Raw genomic sequence first — 14,300 nt, 5'->3', positions numbered from 1 at the left:
CACAAACTTTCTTACAAAAAGGCCAGCTTCAGAAAATATTTTCACAGAATATGATATTTCACATAGCTTAATTCAAACTAACAACGGGTTGTTTTTTCCTTCTATTTATTTATAGGTTTTTAAAATTAGTGCCCTATGGATATACATGAAGATGATGAGATTGATTGTGGTATATTCATGTATTTACATAGGAGAGTTAGGTCGGATTCTTTCCACCATCTTCCCTTTGTTTAATATTAAAACTCTAAAAACTGGTTAATATTCTCTCCAATTGCTAATTCTCATTCTCTAGTTATTTGATAGATACATATGTGTACATTTCAGGGTCTGTTAATCTGAACTCAGCTTTGTGTGTAATAGTCGGGTTCAGGGGCTGGGGTTGTGGCTCAGTGGTAGAGCACTCACCTAGCATGCGTGAGGCCCTGGGTTCGATCCTCAGCACCACATAAAAATAAAATAAAGGTATTGTGTCTACCTACAACTAAAAAAAAACTAAAAAAAAATAGTAAAGTTCAAATGCAGTCACTCAAATATCCCTCTTTTTGCCACTACCATAGTCAAGATCCAGTAGTTTCTTAACTCTTTCTTTCTCTCCTACCACTCTGGTCCAATCCATCTTCTAAAAATGGACATCCTAGAAGAATGGAGGAACTTTAGATTATGTAGAGGAAAATGAGAGGGAGGAGGGGAAGGAAAGATGGTGGAATGAGACAGACATCATCACCCTATGTACATGTATGACTACACAAATGGTATGAATCTATATCGTGTACAACCATAGAAACGAAATGATGTACCCTATTTGTGTATAATGAATCAAAATGCAGTCTGTAATAAATAAATAAATAAATAAATAAATAAATAAATAAATAAATAAAAATGCATATCCTCTGCCTTCAGAATAAAAGTCCCAAATGTTCAGTTTGGCATTCAAAGACTTCTCCATGACATAGTGTCAGAGATTACTTCCACTACCCCTAGTCCGATTCCCAGTGCTCCAAGAAAACCATCTCCTTTGCTGTCATATATGAAGCAATGTAGCCCTAAATGTTCGGGAGTGTTTGCCACATACCAGATCTGTGTTAGTTTGTACCGTTATCTCATTTACTCTTTCTCATAACCCCATGAAGAAGGTTTTATTACTCTCCTTTTGTAGCAGAAAAACAGGGGCCAACAGATGTTAAATAACATGCCTGAAGTCAGCAAGTTTTAGAGTCAACCTTTGAAGTTAAGCAGTCTCATTTCAGAGTGTGCCTTTTGAGCCTCAACTGCTAAAATATTTTTGTGTATTTTGTCCCACTTTTTCATGCCTCCATATTTTTATTCATATTTTCTTCTCTGGAAGCAGACCTCCTTCCTACTCTACCATCTCAACTTGCTGAAACCCTGCCCAGCTCAAAGGACACCTCCTCCATGAAGCCTCCCCTGATCTCATACAGTGAAAATTCATTCCTCCTGCCTCCAGAATCTCACAGCATAAATTCTAGCACCTACACTACTATTTTACTATTATAACTATTATTGTGATTACTTGTACATATGTTTCTCCTCCTACTCCCTCTACTCAGGAACTGAGCTCACTCTCCCTGTGGCCCTATAATGTTGAAGTCAAGAATGTCAGTCAGGGATGCATTACCAGAGAAGTGGGTGGAGGTGGGCTGAGCGATGGAGTGGGTAACCACTATGCTCCCTCCCAATTTAGAGGTTGTATGATCCTGGGTGACAGTATCCTTGAGGGTAGGAACTACACCCTCCACAGAGTAGCTGACATGTCTCTGGGGAACTGCTGAGTTGACAAAACTATGTACTCTGAAGCAGGTATGGATTAACAAGAACAGGCTACGCCTCCCTCCCAGTCTCTGTAAGTGTATCTGTCACTGTCTTGTGTATTTGAAGGTGACATTATTCTGCAGGTCTGGCTCAAGAGCTGCAGTCCTTTCTCAATTTCTTTTCTTTTCTTTTCTTTCCTTTTCTGTTTTTTTTTTTTTTTGTGTGTGTGTGTGTGTGTGGTGCTGGAAATCGAACCCAGGGCCTTGTGCTTGCGAGACAAGAACTCTACCAAGTGAGTTATATCCCCAGTTACCCAATTTCTTTTCTATGAGACTATCTTTCTGAGTACTGTGTGAGTTGATGATCCATGTACATAGTGATGTCTGCAGCATTTAGGGTTTAGCTTGTCAATCTAGACCAGTAGTACACAAACTTGAGTATGTATCAGAATTACCTAGAGGGCTTGTTAAAGCTCACATTGCTGGGCCCCAGACCCAGTAGATCCAGGGTAAAACTGGAGAATTGGCACTTCTAGCAGGTTCCCAGATGGTGTTGATGCTACAGGTCTCTAGGCCACACCTGAGAAACACTACTCCAGGCAATGGCTTCACTCAACAAGGAGGTGCCTTCTTCTCTCTGACTCCTGCCCACACCTCATCTGAGAGGCCTAAAAGGGTAGGGCAGAAGGATAAGCCCTGAACTGGGAGTCTAGAGTTCCATTGTAGATACTGGATCTGAAGATCTGTGTGACCTGGGCAAGTCTCAGCACTGCTCTGGGTCTCTAGGTGCCTCATGGGTACAAGGAAAGGATGACATTGGCAACTGCTACTCAGTATTTCTAGAATTTAGAGTTGATTGGTTACTCTTCTCCCTAGCCCAGACTTTCATGTAGGGATATCAGATATCTCCTCAGCATCAACTCAAGCATCAACCTGCCCACTACTGTCCACCATCACTCCAAGGTGGAGTTGGAGCCACCCAGGGTTGTTTGGGAGTTTCCCTCTACAGACATCTGTGTGTGTATAGCCCAAAGAGCAAAGTTGGTACCTTGCCTCTTGGAGACTCAAATTCGCCTTTGCAGGGCATCTGTGTCCTATTTAAACAACAGTTTAGCACAGATGTAAGAAAACAGAATCCTACAGCTAATTTCCCATATTATTCTGGTTGTAATCATTTACTGTGTAATATTGGGTGAATATTTAACATCTCTGAGCCTCATTCAACTTTAAAACAGGGAGACTAACAGTGACTACTTCGCAGGTTGTTGTGTAGATTAAATGAGATGATATATGCAAGGCATTTACTGAAGGCACATAGTAAATGCTCAAAAATGATAGCTTTTTTCCAGGCATGATGGTACATTCCTATAATCCCAGCAGTTTGAGAGGCTGAGGCAAGAAGATCACAAGTTCAAAGCCAGTCTAAATAACTTAGGCCCAAAGAAACTCAGTGAGATTCAGTCTCAAAATCTGGGAATATAGCTCAATGGTAAAGTGTCCCTAGGTGCAATCCCCGGTACCAAAAAAAAAAAAAAAAAAGAAATGGTAGCCATTCTTTCCAAAAATAGTATAATGACCTCCTAACACTAGACAAGTAAGGAACCAGAAAATGCTGTGGTTGTAGTATTTTTCTACCTTCTTATAGGTTTCTATAGTATAAAATAATGTTAACAATAATATTTTATACATATACGATAGTTTATAATTTTCAGAAATGTATCCAATCTTTATAACACTGTAAAGACAGGGCAAGTACTTTTGAGTGGCTTGATTGAGATATTCCTAAAACACCATTGCTGTAATAAGCCTCCCATGCAGTAGACTGGTTCTCACTTCATAGATTACTGCTTCTGAACAGTGGGAAGAAGCAGAATCCTTGGCCATGGTTACCAGCTGAGGAGCCTCCGGGAAACTCCTCTGGTATCTAACCTATCTTTTCAGGGATACATCGGGCCAGAGGGCTACTTGCTATGTGGCATCATTGCCTGCATTCCTCAAAGTACAGGCATTCCCAGGCCCCAAACACATAAATAATGGTAACTGAATAACTCAAGGACTTTTGATGATATATATGAACCAAACCAGCACAGAAATGTTCTGGATTTTTCATCAATTCCACCTTTTAGCCCAAGAAAAATCAGCCCACCTCTTTCACTACCAATTACACTTCTCATGATTTTACACTCTGCAAACTCAGGACAATGTCATAGGCTATGACATTGCCACACTCATCATTAATTATAGTTCAATGCTTGGGGAAAGGAATAAAGCACAGGAAGACTCAGAAACTTGTTATGATGCTTAATAATGATCTATTTACTCACCAGAAATTGTACAAGAATTCTAGACTTCAGCAATTTCACATACCTGCTATTTTTCAAGTTTCTGTCAACAGTGACTGTTAGAAATAGATGACAATAGTAGGTTCTCTATTTGGGGTCCCTTATTTGACTTCCCTGATCTTTCCTCTGTGGTTGGCTTTTCTGTTATTTTCAAGGTCCCAGAAAGAGACAAGCGGACCTTGCTCACTTTGCTGTAGCCACACTGGGTTTCCTGCTTTCCTTAAACATGCCAGCCATGTGCCCTCAGGGTATTTGCATTTACCTCCCAGTCTTCCACTCCTCCTCCTGATTCCTGCTCCCTCCCTTTTTAATGTCTTTGTTCAAATGTCATTACCAGCTGGATAATGGTGAACAAATCCCTTAACCTCTCTTTGCCTCTTTTTTTCTCATCTGTAAAATGGAGATACTATTAATATTAATCTCATAGGATTTTTCTGAAGCTTGATGGAGATAGTATAAAGATCTTAGAGCAGCAGCTGAGATAAAGTACTCAAAAGCATTACTATTATGCAAATTTATATACTTTATAGAAGAACCATATCCCATAGGTCATCTCATTCTATATTCAAAGCAAACCCTTAGGGGAAAAGATAATTATTTTCTTTGGCTGATAAGGCAGTTGAGGCTTAGAAAAGTAAAAGGATTTATCTAGTCTCCTAGCTAATAAGTGAGAGCTGGTATAAAGATATAGGTCATTGGTTTCCTAGTCCAATGCCCTGTTTCTATACTGTCGTTGACATATAGAAAGTTTTCATCAATGCCAGCAGTCACAGAATGAGAATTTGAACTCACATTGACCTCTGAGTATCACATTTTTCTTCTTGGTGCCAGACAAAACCTGGGACTAACCACTGAGATTCATGCTCAGTCCTTATTTTTTATTTTGAGACAGGATCTTGCTAAGTTGCTTAGGGCCTCACTGCATTGCTGAGACTGGCTTGGAACTTGCAATCCTCCTGCCTCAGCCTCCTGAATTGCTGGGATTACAGGCATGTGCCACCATGGCTAACCTAGGATCTTAAAATGAAAGTGAGGGGAAGAGAGTACTAAGACCAATCAGTACTCCTAGAACAATGGGCACAGGGACAACTGCAGGCAGATTCCACGTTACATAAATAAGACTCCCAAGATGGTTGGAATGTGGAAAGATTTCTACAAGAGTCACTGTAAATAGTGATAAGTACCCAAGTCAGCCTACCAAATGTACACAAACGTACACAGCAGTGCACTTATACTGCTATGCAGACTGTTAATCAACAGATTTTATAGGAGATTAAGGCCAATGAGACAAGACTGGAGAGGTAGGTAAAAGCCAGATTTTGTCAGATCTTGATGACTCAGGAAGAAAGTTGGATTTTATTTGAAATATAATGGGAAGCCACTGGAAGCTTTTAAGTAAAGGGATGATATTACCTGATTTACATTTTTAAAAGAGAACACTGATGCTACAATAGGAAACCATACATAGTGTGCTTCTGTAGTGAGACACTGGGCTTGAATCTGAACCCTATCACTTTGTAGCTTGAAATTCTGTTCAATGGAGACAATAAAGGTACTCACCATACAGGTGCTCAATATGTGTTAGCTGTAATTATTATTAGAATTAGCAGTAGTAGAAGTTCTATTTTAGTATTATAGTTACAACTTTGAGACAGAGACACAGGATGTGGCCCAGATCAGTCAGGTATTAGGTCAACGGTGGTTCAAATGAAATTTTTTCGATTCCTAAGACCTGACACAATGATAAAGTCTCTAATTGCAAGAGATGATGGAAAAAGCATGTCTAAGGTTGCTGCCAAAACACGATGGGGATTTCCCTGTCTCTTCTTCCAACCACAAGATGTGATCATGCTGCTGGCTATGTCTTCACACACAGTTGCCTCTGAGCATAGTCTGAGATTATTATGGAAGGCAGAGAAAAACATGCATTCTTTCCTCACCCTTGTGTCACTTCCCCAAATCCCAAATGGTTCATTCATTCGAAAGTTACAAAGCACTTCCTGCATGCCAGCCTGGCGCTGGGCCATACCATCTTTCCAGCAATGGCTGAGTCACAAGCACCATGGGGGAGCCCCACTGGGCTCACCTGTCATTCTATACCATGAAGATTGTGCAATGAAGCAACTGAGATGAGGCGGTACCAAGGTTTATGGTCAGAACGTGGGAATGGGGTCTTACTGTTGGGACTTTGCTTTAGCAAATTTTTGACCTGAATTATATGACAGTAATAACAGTCCTTCAGCAGGAAGGGGAAGGCTGGGAATTTCAATGTGACATGTACCTCACCCATGTCCTGCATCACAGTAGACCAAGCCCAGAAAATAGTGGTGATGCAAAGGCCTTCTCTTTTGGCACATTCCTAGGTTCTAAGGTCTTATGTGGCCTCACCCAGTTCTTTCAGTCCAGTGGCCTGTCTGCTCCCTGAAATGGATGACTACAGAGGATACAGTATCCCCTCTTGGCAAAGGGAGTGGTGCCATGTCATCCCATGCTCAGGCTGTGTTGACCTGGGGCAAGTTTTTTTATGCCAGGAATGATTGAACCTAAAGTTTGGGTACTACCAAATTCATCTGCCATTTTATTCTGCCATTATTTCTTTTTTTAAAATATTTTTATTAGTTGTTGATGGACCTTTATTTTATTTATTTATTTTTATGTGGTACTGAGAATCAAACCCAGTGCCTCACATATGCTAGGCAAGCACTCTACCCCTGAGCTACAACCCCAGACCCTGCCATTTTTTCTTGCTCAACACTTTGACATGTATTTTCATTTATTCATTCATTTGATCATTCCTTTATTCAACAACATATGTGGAAAGCTGGATCACTCTCATTAGGGTATTATTTTTTCCATCTAAAAAGATTAGAAAGTTCTTTTCCAAATACAGCTCCTACACCCATTGTTCTCTTCTTCATTTTACTAAATCCTTGAAATATTTATTTATACCCATTGTCTCCAAAATCTCTCTTTCCCTTCCTTGGTGAACTCACCATATTCACTGTTCTGATCAAGACCACTATGACGTCCATGTTATAAAATTCAATGGTCAATTCTCAATCCTCATCTGACTTGATCTACCTCCTTTGTTTGACATAAGTTACCACTTGTTCTTCCTTGAACTACCTTCTTCTCTTAATTTGCAGGAACTGCATTCTGTTAGTTTTCTTCCTTCTTCTCTGGCTTCTTCTCAATCTCCTTTGCTTATTGCTCTTCAATGTAACTTCTAGACTTCAGAGCACTTTAGAATTCAGTCCTTAGATCTCATCTTTATGAGAACTGGATCTCATCTAGTCTCATAGCTCCCAAAGTTCTGTCTCCATACCAGATATCTGCTATGAACTCTAGGTTGGTATATCTGAATCTACATGGCATCTCCAGTTAGATGTGTAATGGGCACTTGTGTTGGTCTCTTTGGGTTGCTAAAACAAAATAGCATACTCTCATTCACTTATAAACAACAGACATATTTTTCTCACAATTCTGGAAGCTGGGGAATCTAAGATCTTACTGATCTTATTTATTTTCTGCCTTCTTCACTGGATTGGATGTTTTATAAAGTTTAGAATTTACGTTCATTGTGTTCACTATTTTAATCCCTATGTTTTAAGTACTGCCTGGTATGTTATAGGGGCCCAATAAATATTTACTAAATAAATGGATGAAATTAGCAAAACAATTGCAACTTGTGATAAGTACAGAAAAGTAAAGAAAGGAAGTGATAGATCAAAATGAAGGTTGTTAACCTTGGCTACATGTTAAAATTGCCTAGAAAGTATTTACCAGTACAGATGCCTGGGATTCACTCCTGGAAACTGAAATACTTGGTCTAGAAAGGACCTGATCATTGTCTGCTTTTTTAATGTTCTCTGACTGGTTCTCATGTGAAGTATGTCTGAGAATCAATGAATTTGAGAATGATGGGGGGGACAGAACATACTTGAGACAGGGTGTACAGAGAAGGCCTTTTATCTTTTTTGAGATGGTATTATTTAAGGGGAAACCTGAAGGACAAAAAGAAGCATGAGAAATTCACGGCATGAGGGTGGGGTTCAATTTCTGGAAGAGGGTCAGAACAAGAGTGAACACACTGAAGTAGAAATGAACATGGCATGTTCTCAAAACAGAAGGCTATTGTGGGTAGTGCAGAGTATGAGAAAGGAGAAGAGTTGAATGAGTTTAGATACCCATAGGCCAGATTATGCAGGGCCTTCTAGACCATGGGAAAGAAACTGATGAGATGAGAACCATTAGAGGGTTTCAGGGCAGGAATGGTGTGATCTGATTTCCTATTGGTTAAAGATTGCTCTCACTGCTGTGTGAAGGCATGAATGAAAGCAGGGAAATGACTTAAGGAGACTGTTGAGGTATTCTAGGAGGGATTTGCTGGTGGTCTAGATTGGGCTGATAGTCTAATGATGTCCCTTTCCTTTTAGCTAGCTGAAGCCCTGGAGTGCTGTACAAATTCATTCTGCTCAGGTAAGCTCACACACAAGGTCACTGTGTTTCAGAAAGCTTTTCCAATTCTAACATTCTGTAGGAGGATAATTCTGTGATGAATGTCTTGGTGGTTGGAGAATGTTATGCTATGACCTACCATAGCTTTCCCGATTAATCAGTTAATGTGATAAATGACATATCCGAAATCACAGAGCTAGGCAGGTACATCTCTCATATCAATTAACTAGTAAATAATCCAATCAGAAAGGGACTTAGAAAAAGTGATAGCAGCACTCTTTCACCCAAATTTTAAAGAACCTCACTAATTCCCAGCATTCACTTTTTTTATGTTTTCTCAGGGCTAAGGGGAGAAAAACAACTATGTTCTTGAGGGAGTTCATAAATTAAAGGAAGAGATCGAGACATGAACACAAGTAAAAATAACAGAAGAGAGAATGAGGCACGTATCCAGAGGAAGATATGAATATAATCAATAACTGAACCATTTATTTAGTGCTCAATTTATGCTGAGCACTATGTTGTGTGCTTTACTCGTGTTCTCATTTCATCTTCACAACATAATATGATCACTCATGATGATGATGACAAGAATAGCAGCTATAAATATTATAATGAATAATATTTACTAAGTGCTTAATATCAGCCAGTCATTAGGTTAGGTGTTTTGATAAATCTCACATAGGTATATATTCATTCTATAGATGAGAATAAGTCAGTCCAGAAAAGATAAATGATACATCCAAGATCACAGAGGTAGGCAGGTGCAGATAGGCAAGTCAAACAGGTTTGCCTCTCATTAAACTTGTCTATAACTCGGGTCTTGATCTTGAGGTGTCTTGGTCCTCTAAAAGCTCCTGGGAGCTCAAAACAGCCTTAACTCCACTCCAAGGTAGGACAAAGTATAGATTTTCAAACTCAAACTGTGGTGAGTAGTAAGTTGAAAGCTCTCTCAATGATGCCCTTGGGCATTTAGACCATTAATAAGAAGATCCGATCTGCAGAAAACAGGGCGATGAGGAATACAGAGAAAACAACAAACAGCACCCAGTGTGTTCCATTAAGCCCGAAAAGAAAGTTCATATGCAATGCTGCTCCTAACAGCAAAATTTTGCCAATGATCCCAGGGTCCATCAATCTCAGACTGATGAGATCGATTGTGAGATACATTGAAAACACTATATTGTTAACAACAAAAAAAGACGAAGTGAAACTATATGTCCTACCAAGGAAAGATGCTTCCAAAAGATTGTAAGTGAAAAGAACAGGTCACACAACAAAATCAGGTTGATGGTATGACCCCATTTAACCCTAGAGTTATGTTTATATATACATTTTGTATATGTGCAAAACCATTAACAGAAGTTATCCAGTAGGTTGTGGGCACACAGAATTACTGACGAACTTCTATTTTCTAATTTGCATACATGTACATGTTGTTGGCCCTTCCAACCAGCCCATATTACTTCTACAATTGGAGAAAACTATACTATTATCTTCATTTTGCAGAACAAACTGTCTTACAACAGCAACATATCTTGGATTCAGAAATGTATTTGAAATTATCTCCTTTAAATTTCTTCTGAATGAACTAAAATAACACAATAACATAGTAACAGATTATAATATAGTAGAATATATTTGCAAATTGATTAAATAATTTTACCCAAAACATAGGTGGCAACCAGCAGAAATGTCTCCAGAGAAAGGCCACAGGGCTTTTCCAATTTTATTAATAATTTAGATGATACAGAAAATGTACTTACCACGTCTGAAGATGAGTCAAAGCTGGCAGGGTTGAAGAACAAAACTGAGATTCAAAATGAGCTCAGATGGGCTGGATTGCTGGGCTAAAATTTAAAAAATGAAATTAAAATAAGACAAAGAAAAATCCTCAATTAAAAATTTAAGTTCATTTCATAAGGCCAGAAAAGGGGAAACATGTCTTAGCAGCTCACATAAACACAAAAACCAAAAAAGATTTGAGGTTTGAGCTGACCCACAAGCATAATTTGAGCCAACAGTTTAACATAGCTAAATTATTTAGCTGGGAAAACAACAGGGCACAATTTTAGCTTGTATTAATCGAAGTACAGTGTCTACATCCTAAAATATAATCACTGCCCTGTAATCTCCATTGTTCCCTCCTGGAGTCTCCTGTTTCATTCTACGCATCATGTCTTTTTTTTTTTTTTTTTTTTTTTTTTTTTTTTTTTTGGTTTGGTACTGGGGATTGATCCCAAGGGCACTTAACCACTGAGCCACATCCCCAGCCCTTTTTATTTTTATTTTGAGACAGGGTCTCATTAAGTTGCTTAGGGCCTCACTAAGTTGCTGAGGCTGGCCTCAAACTTTCAATCCTCCTGCGTCAGCCTCCCAAGTCACTAGGATTATAGGTGTGTGCCACCATGCCTCACATGTACATCACATTTTAAGAGGTTCACTGAGAAAGTGGAACACCTGCAGAAGAGGGACATGAGATTGACAAAGGGAATCACTGCATAACAGATGGCTTTTGAAAGTACCAGAGACATGCGGTCCATAAAGAAGAGTTAGAGACTATATAGGATACCCACCTGTCTTCAAATTGCTAGTGTTTTCCTGCAGAAGGTATATATTTATCCTAGTTTAATCGGGTGATGAAACTAAGACTACTGCCACCCAGTGGTAGCAAGGAGGCATATTTTCATTAAACCTGCCAAAAGGCTTTCTGACCTTGAGAAGGTCCTGCAAGAGACTATGCAGGCTGGTAAAGCTGGGAGGGTTTTAAGTCAAGGCCAATGAACAGATGCCCAGTGGCAGGATTATAGAAAATGGGTCTCTTTCACAATGCTGTGTGGACCAAGGAGCCCACTCTCTGCAGTGCACAGCACAGTAAGGACCACTCTATGGCACATGCTGGGGATGCTACTTCTTGTTTATTCTCATTCGAAGCCGATGGCAGCAAAACCCGCTGCTTAAAGAAGGGTCAAGGCTGATGTAAATCAAATGGTGTTCCTCCCAGGACAAGCTCCTTTTGGCTTTCCACCTCCCTATAAATGCCAGTCATAGCAATGACCTACAAAGCCTTAAACAATCTGGCCCAAGTGACCTCTCTGATCTCCTTTCCCATCATTCTTCCGCTCATTCGATTCACTCCTGCAACACAGGTTTCTTGGTGGTTTCTTAAACGCCAGGCATGCTTCTGATTCAGGGACTTTGCTCTTGCTCTTCTTTGTGCTTGCAGCGCTCTTACCTGAGCTACCTTCATGGCCTGTTCTCACCTCCTGCAGTTTCGTGCAACATAGATCATCTCCTCAGTGAGGCCTCCCTGACCACACTCCTTAAAATTATAGGTTATGCAGGCTTCCCCTCTGCCGCCACCACACACACACACACACACACACACACACACACACACACTCCTGATCATTTAGAAACTCTTTATCGCCCAATCTGAAAATTTTTTCCATAGCTAAATTATCATGTAACATAATATTTTATATTTTTATTTTGTTTTCCTGTCTCCTGCTTTAAGTTCCTTACAGTCAGGGGTCATGACCATCCTATTTTTATGGTATCTCAGCTTCTAGAACTCTGGCTAGCACATAGTAGGTGCTCAGTAAATGTTTAATGAACTGTATCTCAAGTGCATGCTATTTTCTGTATTCTTGATTATCTCAACAAAAGACTTTTTTGAGTGGGGTACTTGGGATTGAACCCAGGCACTTAACCACTGAGCCAACATCCCCAGTCCTTTTTAAATTTTTTATTTTGAGACAGGGTCTCACTGAGTTCCTTAGAGCTTCGCTAAGTTGCTGAAGCTGGCTTTGAACTTGTGAGCCTCCTGCCTCAGTTTCCCAAGTCACTGGGATTACAGGTGTGTGCTACCACATCCAGCTAACAAAAGATTAATTTTGGGTGTCATTAAAATTTAAAAAGAAATTTCATAGTTAAAACTGTATCCCAAAGTGATGACGAGAAGTTGTATCTTAGTAGTAAGTTTTAGAAGGGTTTAGTCTATTTTCCTCAATTTCCCTATTTTTTGTTATGGAATCATATTACATTAATGGTCAATGGCCATAATAACTACAGTAACTAATATCTATTGAATGCTAACCATGTACCAGACATGATGATAGGCACTCAACTTGGATTAGTTCAATTTCCACAATAGTCCTCTACAGTTGGCATTACTATCATTCCCATTTTAAAGACAAGGAAACTCAAAAACAAGGAAGTGATGTGATTTGCCCAAGGTCACACAACTAATAGCAGGATGATTCCAATGCCTATGTTATTAACCCTTGTCTTCAATGTTAGATGATTACTGATGATGAGAATGATGAACTAACATTTATTTAGTATCAACCATGCATTAGACACTGTGCTAAATGTTTAACACACATCATCTCATTTAAAGCTAATAACAGCCCTATGAGTTAGAAACCATCACATGACCATTTCTCAGTATGAGACCCTCCTATCTTAATCGACCATACCCACAATCCCACTTAGCCTGTCTTGGTTTCATAAGAAGTATGTTTTGATTCTCTTTTTCGCATCCCAACCAGTAGAGAAGCTGGTAATAACCAGCCAGCTGCTCCTCGATCTCTTCACTCCAAAATAAACATGATTTCAGTCCTCACTTTCCCTGTTACCTTATTGAGAATAATTTTCTTCTTCCCCTGCTAGCCTTAGCTTTTCCGTGTTTGTCCCCAAAGCATGGTTTAAATGTAACTCCTTTCAGGATTCCTTCCATGGTCTTTCCACTCATGATCTCACTCATAATATAGTTTACATATCTCATTGTGCTGGCTCTCTTCCCACTTGGACATGTCCTTCTCAGCTGGACTATAATCTCATGGAAGCGGCTGGGCCTTGTGCTCCTTAAAATGCCCTGAACCAATGATACATTAGCTTGCACATAGCGGGTGCTCAATAATTATTTTGCTGATTTAATAATGATACTATACCCCTGTATTTGTAAAAATGTTCTTCTCAAGGTGATCTCATACATATTATATCACTTGAGCCTCAGAGAGCAGCCTTTAGAGATAAGAGAGGTAGATCGTATTTTTCTCATGTTTACAGTTAAGGAAATTGAGGGCCGGGGAGATTAAATAAGTTGTCTCAGTTCACATATCTGAAAATTGAGCCCAGATCTCCAGACTTGAGCCCTGGAGTCTTTGCACTAGACCACACTGATTCTACCGGAAAGACACTGTTGGTGAGAGCAATGCTAATAACATTCCCATAAAGACCTTGTCTTGATTCTATCACTGGCGCAAAAGCAATAAAGAATGCCAAGAGGCAATATCCTCAGTTGAGATTGGGAAAGCAGGTAAATTCATACACTCTGGTGAGAAGTGCCTGGAGCTTATCAGATAGATGGTGATGACTTTGTTATATTCTTTGTCAGGAGGGGACTGGGGGCTGAATGCTGTTATTTTACACAGGGCAGGTTAGTTCCACCCTCAGCAGAAGGGGGCAGTCTCACAGGCAGCATAGTGAATGTGAGAGAGCACTAGGAGGCAAGAGACCTGGATTCAAGATCTAGTTCTGCCACAAGCGAGCTGTGTGACCATGAGGAAGGGAGGAAGGTACCTAACCTCTCTGAACCTGTACTTACTCACTAAAGGTCCCCAATTTATAAGACCATTCAGAGCCCCAATATTTCATAAATCGATGACACATCACAAACAAATACACATCACATATCAGTGATCCATGGGTCATTTCTGAGCCAATA

The 14,300-nt window shown here is 39.7% G+C and overlaps 1 protein-coding gene across 3 annotated transcripts in view; it reads right to left on the bottom strand.

The window, feature by feature from the left end:
• The window catches only part of Pak3 (p21 (RAC1) activated kinase 3), a 255,810-nt gene that overhangs the window by 197,892 nt on the left and 43,618 nt on the right, over positions 1 to 14,300 (bottom strand). For all 3 annotated transcript variants that reach the window (XM_047535566.1, XM_047535569.1, XM_047535571.1), the window contains exon 2: positions 10,336 to 10,419. The gene's annotated coding sequence lies outside the window, so the exon portion shown is untranslated. The remainder of the gene's footprint in view (positions 1 to 10,335; positions 10,420 to 14,300) is intronic.

Source organism: Sciurus carolinensis, chromosome X (assembly GCF_902686445.1).
Source record: "Sciurus carolinensis chromosome X, mSciCar1.2, whole genome shotgun sequence".
Classification (NCBI taxonomy): Eukaryota; Metazoa; Chordata; class Mammalia; order Rodentia; family Sciuridae; genus Sciurus; species Sciurus carolinensis.
This window is presented reverse-complemented; position numbering and strand designations above follow the sequence as displayed.